The following is a 19317-nucleotide window of genomic DNA, read 5'->3' as shown; positions in this document are numbered from 1 at the left end:
TGTAGATCCAGACTAAGTGTTTCTCCATCTGCTTGATCTGGGAAAGAGGGATATTAAACATGAAAGCACCTGAGAGGAATGTATATACAGTATGCAATTATTTCTTTATTTTTTATATCACAATTTTCCACTTCAAAAGAGACTCAAAGCGCCTAACAATAAAAACCGTAACAATGTGTGAATTAAAACCTAACATAGACAAACATTAAAATAGGATTAAACATTGGAAGTATTAAAAGTCAAAAATTAAGACCATTTAAACCATTTGAAAAGCACATAGCACCCTTTAACCATCTTAAAAACATTACTGTACATGTTTAGCCCATAACACCATGTCACACTCCGTTTGAGAAGGTTACTACAATTCCTATACAATCAATCAGTCAGTCAGTCAGTCAGTCAGTCAGTCAGTCAGTCAAGGGGAGTCTCTTTTTAAAAAGAGGAATTCATAATACATGCAATGCCAAACTTATAGAGCAGGGCAAAGTGGGACTCAGCAGTGATGGCTGAAATCCAAACTTTTCCTGGTGAAGGAAGGACGTTTAGCGGTAGAATTGCCAGAGAGAGACAACTTTTGTACCCTTCATGGGTGTGTAGAAGAGGGAATTTCAGCAGCTAGAAGTTGTCACACAACCAGATAATAAGTAACACTTGTTGAAATTCCCTCTTCAAAACTACTAAAGGGACAGAAGCCCTCTCTGGTCTTCATTCTGGCACCACTCCATAACAATTAAAAAGCAGTTGATTTGAGAATATAAATTATTGGAGTGTCATGTTCCTTTCTGATAATGAATGTGTGATGAAAGGTTACATTAGTTGCAGGCATCAGAGGAGGGATGCATTGTTTATTTTCTGTGTTGGTTGACTTTTAAGTTGCAACTAATTATAAGGGAGACAGGGGTCTTTTAGTTAAGTAAAAGCAGGAATGGGCAGTGGTTATTAAAATAGGTGGATTTCTCAAAACCCTACAGACCTTTCTGGCTAGGTGTTGTGTGAATGCTATCCACTCTAAGTTGAAATGAACCATTTCCAGCACAAGCAGACTACCTATTGAAGGACCTAGAAAATCCCTATAGAGAATATCTCTCTATTATTTCTAGGTCTTCCAGTGCAACTCTATGTGTAACTTCTGTGAGAAGCATACCTCCATCATGCCAGGAGACCTATCAAATGCCTAGAGAAAACATGTTTTGTTCTTGTAGGTTTTTTCGGGCTATAGGGCCATGTTCTAGAGGCATTTCTCCTGACGTTTCGCCTGCATCTATGGCAAGCATCCTCAGAGGTAGTGAGCATCCTCACTACCTCTGAGGATGCTTGCCATAGATGCAGGCGAAAAGTCAGGAGAAATGCCTCTAGAACATGACCCTATAGCCCGAAAAAACCTACAAGAACCTAGTGATTCCAGCCATGAAAGCCTTTGGCAATACAAACATGTTTTGGTTGTTCACAAGTGAAAATATGGGTACCTTTCCTGCAGACATAGGGGCCATACTGTATTGCTAAGTATTTGATTCAGCTATTACCAATGGTGATAATGGATTTTGAAGAGGCATGAATACAGGGCGAAAGAGAGAAACGTGCCAAGAGGAAGGCACATCAAGTAAACTGTTGTTGTGGCTGCCTTCTATCTGGAAACTGATGTCCTCAATGTGGAAGACCATGTTAATCCAGTCTTTAACATTGAAATAAGTCTTCACAGACTCAATGCCAAGACCGCCTCTGGTAGACAATTGTACTTGGCCATGAGTGATCGCCCAAGATGATGGTTTAATGTTATATATTTGCTGATTTCACCATCAAGCCGTAACAACACGAAACACAGTGCAAACTCTGGATTTGAGATTTTTTGTATGCACAATATAATATAATAAGCAAGCATAATAAACAGAGGCTTATCTGCTCCTTGGAACTGTCAGCACTTGTAGCATCCTTATTTAGCTAGCATACCATTATTTGACTGACAGATTTCACATCGAACACATTCCAATTGGCAAAGGAGGGAAGTTCACTTCCGGATACACTCCCTAACAAAACAAGAGGCTGCAGTTCTTTTAAAGTTGTCCCAGGCATTGTTTCACAAGCTGAAGTTAATTATATTAATTATGGTAAGCTATGCAACTAATTAAAGAGGGAAAAGGCTTTCCAAACATGTACTGTTGTCTATCTGGCTTCGCTGCTCTTCAACAAGTCTATTCACAAGCTCATCATACTGTCATGAAGCTAAAGCAGTGAGAAGCATTTATTCAAACGCCATCTTTAAAAACAATACAAATATAGTAGGCCCTCTCCTTTTGCAAGGAATGCGGAAGCAGGATCCCCGCCAAAGTAAAAAAAAAGAAGCTTTTTTTTTTATAGAGAGAACATCTATCTAGGTTATCCAATGTGACTCCACACACACACTATCTATCCATCTATCTACATATACTTACATACATATATACAAACTAATTGATCTCCTATGATTGAGACCTCTATGAGTCTTGGTTTGATTCCACATGTGTTTCATACAAAGCTGATATGTTATCTTTACAAGCATCAGTACTATATATTTTTTTAAAAATTGCACATCGAATACGGTAGTGGTTCTCAACCTTTGGGTCCCCAGGTATTTTGGCCTGCAACTTCCAGAAATCCCAGGTAGTTTACTAGCTGTTAGGACTTCTGGGAATTGAAGGCCAAAACATCTGGGGACTCACAGGTTGAGAACCACCGGAATACAGGAACACTGTTAAACACTGCATGGAGCACCATTACCTTCCCGCCAGAGCGGCACCTATTGATCTATTCACATTTGCATGTTTTTGAACTGCTAGGTTGGCAGAAGCTGGGTCTAACAGTGAGAGCTCACCCCACTCCCCGGATTCAAACCACCAACCTTTTGGTCAGCAAGTTCAGCAGCTCAATTTTTTAACCCGCTGCACCACCGGAGGCTATTTTCTTTAGTTTGGGGAATATCACCTTCTGAGAAAATTGGATGAAAACCCCAGTATGGGACATACAGCACAAAAACCAAACTGGACAACTGTTCTGCTCAGACTGTAAAAGCACTTTGGAAACCACTAGCTAGCTATTTGTTAGAAGCAGGTTATACTATTAATGATACATTGTGAAGGAACAGAGAGCTGGGAGTGGGTTAAACCCCTGTGCCGGCAGGACTGAAGACCGACAGGTCGCAGGTTCGAATCTGGGGAGAGGCGGATGAGCTCCTTCTATCAGCTCCAGCTCCTCATGCGGGGTCATGAGAGAAGCCTCCCACAAGGATGATAAAACATCAAATCATCTGGGCGTCCCCTTGGCAACATCCTTGCAGACGGCCAATTCTCTCACACCAGAAGCGACTTGCAGTTTCTCAGGTCGCTACTGACATGACAAAAAAAAACGAAACAGTAGTATTGCACATTATTAACCTTCAGTAAACCTCAGGTTACATTTCTGAAATCGTGTTGAGCTGAAAAGGACTTCTTTTTAAGACTCAGGAGAGCTTCTGGCAATCAGTATAACAGATAATAATAACAGATGATTATTATAATAGATAATAGTGACTGAGTCATCATAATGACTGACTCATTGTAATGACTGACTCATCATACATTTCAACAAATTGCCTATGGAGCTGTAGCAGCTTCCCATCTTGAAATTGTGTTGTGATTTGCATTTCACGAGTTGGGTGCCAAAACTTTAAACTCTGTTTCCCAAGTCTTTCCTACATTAGGTATTCTCCAATATCTCTCCCCTTTGATGAGATGGGGGAGAGTCCATAAGAAACACATGTGGCCTTGAACAACACAAATGACTTCTGTGTGGTTTGATCCCACATTAGATGTCATTATTGCAGGACAGGCAGCTTTGGAAGAAGGAAGCAAGGCACAATTCCATAATATCTGGGAGACGAGCAGGAAAAGGTTGATCAATCCAGGTCTGTGAATTTTAATTGGAGTTAGAACTGCACTTTTCAAAAGTGACAAAAATTGTGGAATGACTTGGCAGAAGAGATTCAACAGCTGGATATGTTCTCTGAGTTTAAAACAGCATTAGATATCAAGCTATAGCAAATCTATCCAGGTCGTTTTAAATTAGGACTTTTAAAGTTATGTCTTTTAAAGTTATGAATGGATTGGGTTGCTGTGAGTTTTCTGGGCTGTCTGGCCATATTCCAGAAGAATTTTCTCCTGACGTTTCGCCCACATCTATGGCAGGCATCTTCTGAGGTTATGAGTGTGGGACAATGTAAAAATCAGTTGCTGAGTGTATTAACTGAAAAGGGCAAAGCACAAAGCTGTTTGGTTGGGCTATGCCCAGGAGCTAGCTGAGCCTAGGAATTTTGGCAACAGTTACATGTTTAAGTTTTCTGTGCAGGAGCTTGCCAAGACCGTTGGTATTTTTGCTTCTTGGCTGCTGGAAGAAGATCCTTCACATGGACACCTAAGGACCATTTGAATCTCTCTCAAAGGACATTGTGTGAGTCAATGCAACTCTTCACATGACTGTGTATATGTTACTCTGCATAACAAAGAGTAAACACCTTATTCTTTACTTGATCATCTGCATGGCATATCTTTTCTCTAACAAGACAGTGTTTGGATTGGTAAATACGTGAACTACACGTGATGTTTTGTTCTGCCACAGTGAAGTGTTGGAAAATGGGCAAGTGAGGTTTTTATATCTGTGGAATGTCCAGGGTGGGAGAAAAAACTCTTGTCTGTTTGAGGCAATTGTGAATGTTGCAACTGGCCAGCTTGATTAGAATTGAATAGCTTTGCAGCTTCAATTTCTGGTTGCTTCCAGCCTGGGAGAATCCTTTGTTGGGAGGTGTTAGATGAACCCTGATTGTTTCCTGTCTGGATGGATTGTTTTTAAAACGTATACTTCTTAATTGATGTTAATGGTCTTTAAACTGAATATTTTTAGTTGGGTTCAAGTTTCTACCTGCATTATATGTTAATTTTTAGCGGTATTTTAATCTCTAGTTAACTGTCTTCATCCATAGGAAGAGTCGGTAAGAAATAAATGATGTTTTTATACTAATAAAATCCATTCTGCTTGATATGAAGCACAAGAAAAATATTTCCTAAGTCAGATATACTTGTTTTGTTTTTGTACATATCATATACAATAAACCAATTTTAACTGAGTATTTTCCTTAAGATTTATGGCTTTGTTCATGAAAGTTCTAAAATTAGCCCAACACAGAGTCTAGAAACAACCCTGCAGTAAAAAACACAGCATATTTCTGCTTTTGGGTTGTATCAAAGTTCACTCCCCAGGTGGAGACAAAAGAATCCTGCCTGTTTCTACATTCTTTTGAAGCCTGTTCAAGAATTAGAAGAATGCCTTATTTTATTTTTAAGTTATTCCATTCTCCTATTCAAGAGTAAAAGATTCCCAATTATGTTAAATGTCTGCACTGTGTGACCTTTCTTTAGAAATACACAAGTAAACTTAAATAGCATGAAGCATATCAACAAGTTCCACAAAAAGTTTTCCCCATTTTGTTTCCTTCCTGCCAACCACTCAACAGATGGACAGGAATCAAGGGCAGTCGCCTGAACCACACTTTTTTTTCCATCTCCAGTGCTTCAGACTTTTTGGTTCTAAATACAAAAATGCTCTCTTCTGGTGGAAAAGTCTCCTTGACATGAAAAATTGGAAATATATTTTCAGCTTTTTGACAATTATGAGCAATTATAGAGTGGTGTCTAACATAACTAATAGCGGAGCTCAGAGAACAATATATACTTTTAAATGAGGCTATTTGGATTATTTTTAGTTTGGGTTTTGTCCAGCTTTTGGTACATTAAGAGCCTTGATTAATTTGGTGAATAAAATAAAATGTGAAAAATACAGTATGACCTTGCTTATTGTTATGAATTGAAAATTGCATCCTGCCTGCATATCCATGTTTTATCCAGATTCCAGGCATCCCACCCTGTGCCATTTGGTATAGATTCAAAGCTCTGTTTTTTTGAAAAAAGTAGCCATTTGTAGAAGCCAAAATATGGGGCAAAATGTGCAGGCATTCTTTGGTCATATCGTTCTGCATGAAATAAGTCTTCTATTTTTCGGGCACAAGGAAACTGAGAACAAATAGTGCAAGCGACTGAATATTATTTATTTACTTACAACATTTCTACCTCGCCTTTCTCAATGCCGGAAGGGACTCAAGACGGTTTTACACATAGGCAACTATTTGCTGCCATTAAAAACAATATACAATTAAAATGTGCATTTTAAATAGAATTATAGAATACATCAAAACATTTAAACCAATATCACCATTTAAAAACCACGCTATCCATAATCGTAATCCGGGCTGTTCCAATAGTCCTTTCACATAATTCTCTATCTGTTTATTGCACAACTTCTCCAAAGGCTTGACCAAAGAGCCATGTTTTTTCTCTCTTACAGAAGGTCAGAAAGGAGAGGGCTGATCTAATATCCCTGGGAAGGGAATTTCACAGCCTAGGGACCACCACTGAGAAAGCCCTGTCTCTTGTCCCTGCTCAGTGGCGCGTGCGAAGGAGGCGGGACTAAGAGAAGGGCCTCCATGGATGATGTTAAACTCTGAGATGGTTCATAGGAGATTCATTCGGACAGGTAAGCTGGGCTGGAAACATTTAGGGCTTTATAGGCTAAAGCTAGCATTTTGAATTATGCTCTGAAGCAGATTGGCAGGCAGTGAAGATGACACAACAGGGGAGTTCTATGCTCCTTATACGCCACTCCAATGAGCAACCTGGCTGCTGCCCGTTGGACCATTTGAAGCTTACGAACAGTCTTCAAAGGCAACCCCACGTACAGCACATTGCAGTAATCTATACGGGATGTAACCACAGTGTGGACTACTGTAGTCAGACTAAGTCTGACTTCCCAAGGTACGGGCACAACTGGTGCACAAGTTTTAATTGTGCGAATGCTCCCCTGGCCATTGTCAAAAACTGGGGTTCCAGGCTCAACAATGAGTCAAGCTGTGAACCTGCATCTTCAGGGGGAGTGTAACCCTCTCCAACACAGGCTGTAACCCTATACCCTGTTTGGCCTGGCAACTGACCAGGAGTACCCCTTTCTTGTCTGTAGAAGAAGTAGAAGATGCAAGAAGAGGCAAGGAAGGAAGAGAGATGGCAAGTGAGTAGCTCAGGGCAGGAAGTAAGAATGGGAAATCAAGAGAGAGACACATTGCAAAGGCAAGGAGAGCGGATAGGATAGGAAAGCAAGAGGTGTAAGTAGCAGAGTGTAAGAATCAAGGGAGGGACACATTTTGGGAGCATGAAGAACGGTAAGTTAGAACAGAAGAGCAAAGCATGAACAGGAGAGTCCAGGAAGCAAAACATGATCACATTGCCAATGCCAAAACTGAAGCAAGAGCAGTAAGGTAGAACAAGTGAATTTAATATCAGAAAATGGAATTCGATGTCAGAAGATGAGTGAATTTGATGTCAGAAGCTGAAAAGGGAGGTAAGGAGGCAAGAGATGCAGAAGCAACAAATAAGAATGAAGAATATGTCAGGGACATGGGGTGAATCCTGGAAGAAGAAAGAACGGAGGAGTGGGTTTACACTCTGGGCAGCAAATGGCCACTCTGGGCAGCAAATGGCCACGGTGATGGAGGCAAAGCAGCAGCACAGAAGAAGGAGAGGAGTACACTTCGTGCCTCTCATGTCTCTGCTCTCTAAGGTGGCCATCACGTCATGCAGCTTTGAAGAAAGAAAGAGATGGTGGAAAGGCAAGAGAATAAGGTAGATAGATGCTTAGTAGGGTAAATGCTTGTTTTGAATCTTCCGTTTTTTTGGGAAATGGATCCAAACAATGATAAAGAAAAGATAAAGTATTTTTAGTTCACACCTATTTGTCTTGGGACTTTAATAGGAAGATCTAAAATGTCTGTATGTCTTGCCAAGTTTAATCTACCTAAGAGAAGAATAGCATTTAGCCAATGTAAACTCTGTCAGGGAAATAACAGTAGCAATATTTATGTACAATAATTCTAGGTGGTGTTAAGGGTGGAAAACATCTGTCATATTAGATTGGCCAAATGTTCAAAGGGGTAGCTGTTTTACTCTTTTCCAGAACAAGCAACATGATCTATTATTTACCCTTATCTACCCAGACGTATCTACCTTTAAAGACTTACAAGACAGAATGTAACTGCTAAAAGTATAGGCATTTAAGGTAAAGGTAAAGGTTTCCCCTTGACATTAAGTCTAGTCGTGTCCGACTCTGGGGTTTTGTGCTCATCTCAATTTCTAAGCCAAAGAGCCAACACTGACCATAGACGCCTCCTAGGTCATGTGGTTGGCATGACTGCATGTATCGCCATTATCTTCCCACCAAAGCAGTACCTAACAGCAGGGACTAACAGCGAAAGCTCATCCCGTTCCTCGGATTTGAAGTGCCAACCTTCCGGTCAGCTTAGTGATTTAACCCGCTGTGCCACCGCAGCCCCTTATAGGCATTTAGCCTTACTTAAGAACAACTGCGTGAGAGGTATCTTGGCACAGATGATCTTCTTAGCATGCATATGGTGATGAAAAGTCAAATAGATGAAAGACCTGTTTTCCAGATAAAATACAGTTGGAACAGGGCTGTATATTCCCCAGAACATGCCAGAGCAGCAAAGCACCATTTGCTATGTAGTAACTGTTTTCCTATTAAATAGCAGTAGGAGACATTTGAATTGTACCGCATACATCTCTTTCCCTACACAGCTGGCAGCTGCATCAGGCACTGTAATTTCCTTGAACAACAACAGGTTCTAGTGTAAAATTACAAATCACAAGAATATGCTCACTATAATCCAGAACAAGAAGTAGTGAGTGGTAGAGTGTGTGTAGTTAAATCAGAAATATTACTTGATTCCAATTGCATTGTATTAAAGACATTATAATAAACTACATATTGACAGTTGATGAAAAATGTAACTAATACTAAGTCTTCACACCAAGAAACATAAATCTTACCTCGCCGCAGGCAGCACGTTCAATGTCTCTTCAGTGCTGGGATGTGCTTCTCAGAAACATGGTTGACATATTTCTGTTGACATAGCTAGAGCCACGTGAATTGCCAGTGATATGGATGCTACCTTGCTTGCTTCCTGGAGACTGAAGGTATTGTTTTGCCTTTGTGAACCATCTGTACTACCTGGGGAAAGAAACAGTAAACATGAACTTAGCTTCATTATCACCACTGGATAATCAATTACTGTTATCTCTCAAAGATATGTTCTTATCTAGGATTTATTATTTGTAGAACCCTGTGTTTTTAATGGCCATTCTCCACACAGAAATGTTTTATAATAAACTGTTAGTCATAAAGTTATACATATTACATTATAGTTGCTTACTAGAGTTTCAATTTTTAGAAAGTCTGTATTCAATTTTTAGAAAGTCTGTAAGTGATTGTTGTAATATTTTGATATATATTTTGACATGTATTTTAATCTATGTAATTTTGTCTTTTATTATACGTTTTATATTATATTTTTGATTGATCTACATTTAATTGTCTGTAAATTGTCTGTTATTTATTTCATTTCATTTCTACCTCACCTTTCTCACCCTGCCGGGAACTCAAGGTGGCTTACGAACTCCAGCAAAATTCAATGCCACATGGACATAACAATAGGACACACACCATCAAATAAAACATATGAGCAATTAAAAGACATAAACAATAAAAAAGATTAAAAGCCATATAAAGTGCCGAGTCTTGATCTCATACTAATCCATAGTCATTTTCCAAAATCTATAGTCATTATTCAGGCTGTTAAAGTCTAATTCCGTAATATACTATTCGCCAATGCCTACGTACAAGGTCAGGCCTTAAGAGTTTTTCTAAAGACCAGGAGGGATGGGGCCTTCCTGATGTCACTGGGGAGGGGGTTCCACAGCCTAGGGGCACCCACTGAAAAGGCCCTGTCTCTCGTTCCCACCAGTCGACTGTGAAGAGGGTGGGACAAAGAGGAGGGCCTTCTTTTTTGTACTGGCATTGAATGTTTGCCTTTTTTTTTACTTCGAAGCCGCCCTGAGACCCCTTGGGGAGAGAGGCTGGGTTATATTAAATTCTTCTCCTTCTCCTTCTTATTATTATATTTTCAATAACTTTTTATCAGTATCCTGAATTCTGCAGTGCTGAATTCATTTTTATTTTTTTATATTTCTACCTTTTTATTGGAATAGTGGTATATGTAAAAGCAAATAGTAGAAATGCAGTGCTATTGTTTAATTATGCTTTGTGGAGGCATTTCAGAAGACCCCTCTTCCCATTAGCAATAGCAGGCAGGAGACATTTCCATTTGATGTAAATAATAGATAAGATACCTGACTGCCTGTGTTCTGTTTGATCAGATATCAAAATTATATCCCAAAGGTCAGAAAAGCTACCCATTCTTCTATCAGATCAGATGCGAAAGTGTAGCTAGCCGTCCAACAGATGGTATCTTTTGCCAACCCTGTTATTTCCTTCCTCTTAATCTGCCTCCTCGGAGGAACATGAGCCATTCATATTTCAATTGGTTGGGGCTGGGATGGGGGAAGGTTTTCACTGCTGAATAGACGTCATGATCTGGTAAAAGGCTCCATGTCACAAATTAAGGAAACGAGACCCTGAAATAGATGAAATTACAGCAAATTCCCTGCTACCACGTATCATTTATTATACAGATGGCCCCCTAAATGCCTTTATTGTGCCACAATACGCTAACATACAATAGAAAGGCAGGAATAGTTGAGAGCTGCCTATCAGGGAACTAAGGGACAACAGAAGCAGAGTTTTGTGGGATATATTCCAGAATGCCATAAGGAATTAGTACTTCTAACAACATTTAATTACAGTCTAAATGTATTTTAAAATTAGAGCTTCAAATTTAAGTTAATGTGTAAATTCATCACACAAAGAAACAGCCTCCCCAAAAGATAAAAACACTTCTCACAAGAAAAAAAATGTTACCCCTTTAACCAGCAGTAAAAATAAATAAATGCACAACATGTTTACTAACAATCAAAAGCCTGAACACATAAAGAAGGCCTTACTCTTATATCTGGAACTAAGGATTCAGATCATTTGGAATTTGAAATGCATATGCTTATTTCTTTTTTTACTTATCTCAAAGTGTGTATGAGAGTGATATTCTCTTCAGTGACAAGGAAAAAGAACTGCAGGTTAAAATAAGCCTTCTCTGTAATCTGAATGATTTCAGAAATGGGACATGATTGATATGTATACAATTATGCATGATATGGAAGGTTCTTCCTGTTGTGTGTCTTCAAGTTGTTTCCAATTTATGGTGACCCTAAGGCAAGTATGAGTAAACCCAGACCTGGAGGCTGGATGTAGCCCCTTTGGCCCTTTTCTCAGGTCTTACTCTCTCACACCATCCTATCCTTCCTTTCTTCTCTCTTTCCTTCCTCCTTCCCTCCCCTTTATCCGTCTCTTCCTCCCTTTCGTCATTCCTTTCTTCTTTCTTCCCTTCCTTCCTTCCCTTCCACCTTTTCCCAGTTCTCTCCTTTGTCTTTCCTTCCTCTTTACCTCCCTCCCCTCCCTTTCTCCTTCCATCCTTCCCTTCCACCTTTTCCCAGTTCTCTCCTTTGTCTTTCCTTCCTCTTTACCTCCCTCCCCTCCCTTTCTCCTTCCATCCTTCCCTTCCACCCTTTTGTCCTTCCCTCTTTTCACCCTCTCCCCCTCCTTCCTCCCTTCTTTCCTTCCCTTTTGTCTTTCTTTCCTTCTCTCTTTCCTATATTCTTCCCTTCCTTCTTTCCATCCTTCTCTTCAATCCTTTCTTCCTTATTTCTCTTTTTCCTTCCTCTTTTCCTTCCTTCCTTCCCTTCCTCCCTTTCATCCTTCCTTCCCTCTCTCTTTATTTCCTCCTTCCCTTCCTTCCTTCCATCACCGGGCAGCCAGTCCTCCTAGCAGGGAGTGCTAGCATGTGGTCCTCCAAGTCAGAAAGTTTGCACTTGTCTGCCCTAAGGCAAAGCTTTCATGGGTTTGTTAGGCAAGATTGGTTCAGACAGGGGTTGTCTTTCCCCATCCTCTGAGGCTGAAAAAGTGTGAATCACCCAAGGGTCTTCTTGGCGAGTGTGGATTCAGTTCCTGGTTTCCAGGGTCATAGTCCAATGAGCAAATCACTTCATCAGGATGACTCTATTTTTTGTTCTTGTGTACCTTGAAGTCATTTCCATTTTATGGCAATTCTACAGTGAAGTGGGGTTTTCTTGGCAAGATTTATTTAGGGGTGGGGTTGCCTTTGCCTTCCTTTCAAGCTGCGCAAAGTTAGTGTTGGAGTATGCAAGAAATCAGTTAGTGTGCACGCAACTGATCACATTGTACATATGTTGTTCTGAACTACAAAGAGTATACTAATTGTTCTTTATTGTTCATCTGTGTGGCATGTTTTCTTTCTCTAGCAAGACAGTGTGTGGACTGATCAAATGTGAACTACATGTGGTTTATTTTTACATTACGCCACAGTTAGAACAGAGGGTTGCGATAGCTGAATGGAGATTTGAACCCTTGTATCCAAAGTCATAGTCCAGCACTCTAATCACTATATCACACTAGCTTGGCCACAGCATTACAATACTAGAATATGGAATGATCCATTGAAATTGATTGGCACAGGAAAAAAGAACTTTCTCCACTCAATGTAAAACTAATGTGCCCCCGCTATGTGCGGGTCAGAGCTGCTCCGGAGAGAAATCCAGTCCAGGTTTTCCCTATAAACTTTTGTTCTTTGAATTCAATTGAGGAGTTTGCCTTCATGTTAGAACTGGTTTAGGGGGCAAAGAGGCTTCTTTCACCCTGTTCATAGGTCAAAACGGCATTCGGATGTCAAAATGTCCCTCTAAGTGAGGTTTTGTAAGTTAAAACATACATTGGGACATTCTTATGTAGAGGTTCTACTGTGTATCTGGCATGAATCATAGAATCATAGAATCAAAGAGTTGGAAGAGACCTCATGGGCCATCCAGTCCAACCTCCTGCCAAGAAGCAGGAATATTGCATTCAAATTACCCCTGACAGTTCATGAATAGCATGAACTGCATGAATAGCATGAACGTTAGGCTACCACCCTAAACTTCACAAATGAAACTTCGTACATGTGTGGCCAAGCAACCTCAGAATGTGATCAAGATGGCAAAATATATGTGTAAAGAAAGATGCACAAGCTAAGGAAATTCTGCAGCATTTCATTTTTGCCTGAGTTGATAGAGGCCAGATCTGTATGGCCTGCGATACAATTTCATAATTCAGATAAAGTGCATTATGAGGCAGCATTAAATGGCAATGTAGATGGGGCCAGAGAAAGACAAGACTCAGTCCTGCTCTTCTATACCCCTTGCTGAATTGAGTATAACTCCTTTTGCTCTTTGAACTCAATTTTCATCTATTGAAAGTGTGGATAAAGGGGGAAGATGAGAGCGAAACGAACATTTTTAGAGCAGCTGGAAAACCATGTTGGCTGACACCTAAATAGAGCTTTCCCTTTCATATCTGGACATTTTCAGAGTATAAATTACTTTGAGGTATATACATGCACAAATACTTTATTCAAGTAAAATATTTGTATAATAAGAAGTTGGTCTGTCAAGAAAGAAAAGAATATATTTTCATACAATATAAACAATTACTTTCAAGGTATTACCCACAATTAAATCATTTGTGACAGTTTCGATAAGTCTGGCAGGAATCATCTCAAAAGTATACAGACAGAATAAAGTTACTGCCTCCATTCCTCTGGCACCATCTTCTGGTCTTTTAACTGTAAAGTTTTGCTTCTTTTTAAGCTTTGGTTAAAGTTTTATGTGGTTTAAGTGCATCTCTGCCCTTGAACATCAATGGTCTTAAGATGCATTACTGCAGCTGGCATTAGGCTTTCCAGGCTTTCCCACCTAGTGATATAGTGGATTTTATGGACTAGTATATCTATAAAAAGACATCAAAGAACCCAGTAGTACCTCTGATATTAATTAGGAAGCTATTTCTGCCATATATTTTCTAGTATAACATTATCATAAAGTTCTGTATGCAGCAGAGAAAATAGACTATAGTCTGCAAAAGCTTGTTAGAAATTTCTTCTCATTTAATTCCAAAGATTCTATTGAATTTCTTTATGTCTTTTTAATGCTGAACGACATAAGAGAAGCCTCCCATAGGATAGTAAAACATCTGAACATCCCCTAGTCAACGTCCTTGCAGACGGCCAATGCTCTCACATCAGAAGCAACTTGTAGTTTCTCAAGTCTCTCCACACACACACACAAGTTAAATGAGACTAAGCAGCTGTCTCGTTTAATATTAATCTTCATATAGAACAGGGTCATTTTGAACAAGGTGTCCTGCACTATTATCTGATGTTATATTTTCTCCTGACATTTTTTTAAAAAGCTTAACTACCATATATTTCCATCTGCACTCCTTCCAATGTCTCTTTTTAAAAGAAAACCACTATTTTAGTGTTGAATCACCAAAAAGCAAAAGCAAAACAGGAAGTTGGGACCTGACTTCAAGAGAGATATTGACAAGCTGGAATGTGTCCAGAGGAGGGCGACTAAAATGATCAAGGCTCTGGAGAACAAGCCCTACGAGGAGCGGCTTAGGGAACTGGGCATGTTTAGCCTGAAGAAGAGAAGGCTGAGAAAAGATATGATAGCCATGTATAAATATGTGAGAGGAAGCCACAGAGAGGAGGGAGCAAACTTGTTTTCTGCTTCCTTGCAGACTAGGACGCGGAACAATGGCTTCAAACTACAAGAGAGGAGATTCCATCTGAACATTAGGAAGAACTTCCTGACTGTGAGAGCCATTCGGCAGTGGAACTCTCTGCCCTGGAGTGTGGTGGAGGCTCCTTCTTTGGAAGCTTTTAAGCAGAGGCTGGGTGGCCATTTGTCAGGGGTGATTTGAATGCAATATTCCTGCTTCTTGGCAGGGGGTTGGACTGGATGGCCCATGAGGTCTCTTCCAACTCTTTGATTCTATGATTCTATGACTGCTTCAACCTGTCCCCTGCTTCTACTTATACTGACAAACCAACTTTTCTCTCCATTTCCCAGCATAGCCCTTCTTGTTGTTGCTGGTTTTTAAAAAGTAAAAGTTTTTAAAAAGTAAAAGTAAAACAGAAGCCTTTGGAGACCCTGTGAATATTCCACCTTGGGAGAAAAGCTGGAAAAGTCAAGAGGGCAAGGAAATTAGACACACACACAGCTGATACACCAGCCCACATCACTAGCAGAAGCTCAAAAATGAGTCAAAATGAGCTGCCTTTATGATGCCTGCTATCTGAATTGTGCTTAAAAGAGAATAGTGTTATTTTTCACAGGAATAAAAAAAAAGAGAGTATGAGGAGTACAAAATGAGGTGAAACAGATCATTATTGGGATCTTGGAAGAAAATGAGGAAGTGTACCAGAGAAACACATCGTTATAGCAATAAGTCTGAATGAGCCCTGGCAGATTATAGAAAATAGATTATATCAAGCATGTGTTATTGCAATATTACAATATTGTTGAAGGCTTCCATGGCTGGAATCACTGGGTTGTTGTAGGTTTTTCGGACTATAAGGCCATGTTCTAGGAGCATTCCCTCCTGATGTTTCGCCTGCATCTATGACAGGCATAATGTCAGGAGAGAATGCTTCTGGAACATGGCCATATAGCTTGAAAAAACTACAAAACCCCTACAGCACTGGGAAAAGTACTAAAAATAAGGATAGATGGGTGTTCAAAACTATGACTTTCCATGTGTTAAGACCTTCATCCAATCAAATAGTTTATTGTACTAGCCCAAGGCCAAGACAAAAAGTACCACTGCAGAGTGCACAGAATAGTTCCCTCAAAGCAAACAGGAAGCTATAGATAACAAACACAGGAGAGTTACGTGCTCACACAAAGAGCAAATAATAATGTGAATTATTGATAGTTACTGGGGGAGGGTCAAATCAGCCCCTTGAGTCTCTGTAGCAGTTGATGGCAATTTTATCTAGCTCTCTTTTTCTGGTCTTCTTTGCAAACAAAACAAAGAGGGCCACATTATATGTTACATAATCATTTGAGTCGCTTGGCAAAAAATGAACCGTTTCTACAAGAGAGTTGCCATTGTCCTTATCAGCAAGGGTTTCAAAGATCTTTCTCTCGGGTCACTACACAATGGGCAGTTTAGCATCTAGTGCACAATGTCTTCCACTGGCCACTGGCTAAAATGCAAAGTCTGTTTTTCAATGGCACATTATGATAACGACCATCTAACAACTGCGGTGGGCATTACTTGGGATCACAGTTCAGTGAAGGCAATTCTTAAGGATGATGGCTTACATTTAGTCAGTCATGCGCCCCATGCAGACATCCTAGCAAACTGGTTGCTGATAAGTTTCGAGTCCCAATTCAAGGTGGAGGTCATCACCTATAAAGCTCTAAACAGTTCGGGACCTGCCTATCTTCACAACCACATCTTCCCCTACAAACCCACATGCTCTTTAAGATCTTCCAGAGAGGTTCTTCTCTTGCTTCCACCTCTGTCTCAGGCATGGTTGGTGGGGATAAGTGAGAGGGCCTTCTCAATTGTGGCCCCCCTGCTCTGGAACTCCCTCCCCGGGGAGATTAGCCTAGCACCCTCCCTGTCCACCTTCTGCAAGGACTTAAAGACATGGATGTTCAGCTGTGCTTTTGACTAGGCAATTCCCTGGACAGTAGGCCTCAGTTAGAACCCAAAAAAATTGTCCTCAAGCACATTACAATTGCTGTACCCAAATCCTTAATGGTAAATTGCTTTTATCCTCATCATTGCTATATGATATTGTACTTTACTCATTAGCTCTATCCTTTAATATTGGGGCACCAGTCCGCCCACCCTTGACGAGACATGGAACTTTGCTTCTGGTTGTTTGGTTGATGTTGTTTTATATACTGGTTAATGTTGTTGTTTATTTGGTTACATTGTTTTTGTTATCACCTTGTTGATATGCATTTTAATGTATTACGTTTTAACTGTTCTGTTGGGCCTGGCCCCATGTAAGCCACCCCGAGTCCCTTTGGGGAGATTGAGGCAGGGTATAAAAATAAAGTTGTTGTTGTTGTTGTTGTTGTTGTTGTTGTTATTGACAGCAGGCTCCTCAGCATAGAAAATCGAACAAGAATACCTCCCCATGGCCAGAGTTGAGCATTGCTTCCAGATGCTCAACTCTGGAATGAAAGGGGAAGGCCTTTACATTATCTGTGTATTGTATGTCATTGTTTGTTGTGTAAAAGGTACTGAATGTGCCCAGTGGTGAAAATTAAGATTAAAAATATAGTATCTTTCATATTTTGTCCTGCATTTAATTACATTTTCCATGTTTTTCACAATGAGTTTTTGAGGGATTCCATTGTTGTTGTTGTCGTCGTCGTCATCATCATCATCATCATCATCATCATTATAATTACTATTGCCAGGTCTCTTTTGGCACCCTGCATTCTGCGTTGAACCAACCATGCTCTATAGGCTGAATATTAAGACCATAAACTATAATCAGAAACTATATTTTTAATCTTAATTTTCACCACTAGGTATGTTTTTTACAACTGGTATATGAATGGAATAATTGGCAAGGAGAAAAGATACCTTTCCAAACATACCCTTGGCATGTATCTTTAAAAATAAAATATAGATACAAACTGTCAGATTTGGTGTCCTAATTCATTTCCTCTTTTGATTGGAATGCAGCATTTTGACACACCTCCATGTTACCGCTTCCTTTTACTCTCAGTATCTCAAACCAATACAGCAGATGGCAATTTTTACAAGAATTTTTATTGCTCCCCATTTTTCATTGCCCATTTCTAAATACGGCTCATCATAGCGCTTTCCAGAAACCAGACTACATTGATCAGATGCAACTTCAAACCGCCATCTGGTGCAATCACACAGTGATGGTTGGAACATGTTCAGTTCCAATATGTCAACACATTCTTCTGTAACATGTGCATTGTCACCAGGGACTTCCATCCTCCTGCCACCACATTAATCTGTGTCATATTGAACTCGTTCCTGCTACAAAAGGAGGCTCTGTTCACAATCTAACACAAAGTCTCCACTTCCCTCCTTATTGGCATCTCCTGTAAATATTTATATCATTTTTATGATGTTATTCCATCAAGGACATCAGGATGGTATATACACAGACATGCTACAGTGATAGTGGGAATAGAAGTTTACAAAACTACTTATCTGAAGAGCTAGTGATTTGTTTGTGAGCTCCATGGGTTATCAAGCTCAGGATCTCAACTTGAACACTTGTACAGTCTTCCCTCCTTATCCATGGATTCAATCATCCTCAGCTTGAAAACATATATATTTTAAAATTCCAAAAGTAAACCTTGATTTTGCAATTTCATATAAGGGACATCTTACAATGCCATTATGTACAATGGGACTTGAGCATCCATGGATTTTGGTATCCATGCAGTGGGGGTTCTGGAAAACACCAAGGGTCCACTGTACATCAGAGAAAGAAATCCAACAGAAAATGTTAGAAAAGCAGAAATAGTTGAGGAAATAATTTAGTACACAACAACAGGAGAAACACATAATTTCACAATGAAATTCCAAACAAAAACACAGAAAATGGATAGTGGATATTTTCTAACTAGGAGAAAACAGGACTCTAGAAAGAATGTGTTTCTTGAAATGGATAATTGGCGACATCTAATGAAGAACATCAGAGTCAAACCTTACATTTATTTATTTATTTATTTATTTATTTATTTTATATACCACCTTTCTCAGCCCTCAGGCGACATTAAATACGATTAAATGTCTCAAGTTATCTTTTATTTCGTTCAAAGTAATAAATAATAATATAATAATAAAACTTTGTATTCCACCGTATCTCCCTGGAGGGACTCAGGGTGGATTCCAAACATAAAAGGCAAAAATTCAGTGCCTGAACACAACAACACTACAAAGTAGCTGAAGCAGGCTGCTAATTTGTATCAGGGAAATGGACCTGGTTGAGTCAGGTAAATCTTTTCAACCTGTGCCATTTCCCAAATGGCTTACTGCAGGTGAGTGATAAGGAAGAGGAAAATTACAGCATTTGTATATGATTATATTTTCCTTCATAGAAACATTTATGTAACATTTATTGCTAGCCTCATGCAGCTGCTTTGAAGTGTGAACCAAAAAGGAAAGCCTGAGAATGGATTGCCGGTACCACATTAATATTCTGCTTCTCAGCTGTGTACTGCATAATTTCCTCCACTATTTGATTAAACTCTGGGTTAATGGCTGTGCTAATTCGTTAGGCTGACAATAATTTAAGCAACAGGACACATCTTCTTAGTAGTCGAAAGGATA

General features: G+C 39.7%; 1 protein-coding gene across 1 annotated transcript in view; it reads right to left on the bottom strand.

Moving 5' to 3' along the window:
- FRY (FRY microtubule binding protein) overlaps positions 1-19317 on the bottom strand; it is a 279389-nt gene that overhangs the window by 241555 nt on the left and 18517 nt on the right. The window contains exon 2 of the mRNA XM_060770859.2: positions 8955-9135. The gene's annotated coding sequence lies outside the window, so the exon portion shown is untranslated. The remainder of the gene's footprint in view (positions 1-8954; positions 9136-19317) is intronic.

This window comes from Anolis sagrei, chromosome 3 (genome assembly GCF_037176765.1).
Source record: "Anolis sagrei isolate rAnoSag1 chromosome 3, rAnoSag1.mat, whole genome shotgun sequence".
In the NCBI taxonomy this organism is placed as follows: domain Eukaryota; kingdom Metazoa; phylum Chordata; class Lepidosauria; order Squamata; family Dactyloidae; genus Anolis; species Anolis sagrei.
The sequence above is the reverse complement of the archived record's forward strand: the minus strand, read 5'-3'. Positions and strand labels throughout refer to the sequence as shown.